This window comes from Centroberyx gerrardi, chromosome 9 (genome assembly GCF_048128805.1).
Source record: "Centroberyx gerrardi isolate f3 chromosome 9, fCenGer3.hap1.cur.20231027, whole genome shotgun sequence".
NCBI lineage: Eukaryota > Metazoa > Chordata > Actinopteri > Beryciformes > Berycidae > Centroberyx > Centroberyx gerrardi.
Window position 1 is genome coordinate 8,189,647 of NC_136005.1, and position 219 is coordinate 8,189,865.

The window sequence follows — 219 nt, forward strand, 5'->3', positions numbered from 1 at the left end:
TTTTCTTATTTCTTCTCAAATGGTTGAATCTAATTTGGAGTGAAACCCTTCATTTGCACTCATTTCCCCTAATACACTCAAAACACCAGAGTGTCACAATGTTACTCCCATGTGTACAATGAACATTAGTTTATATTTAACCAAAGTTACAGTTCTTTACACACTTTATACAGTCTCTTTATTCATTTTGCAAGCTAAAAGAATCAGCCAGGATAGGTA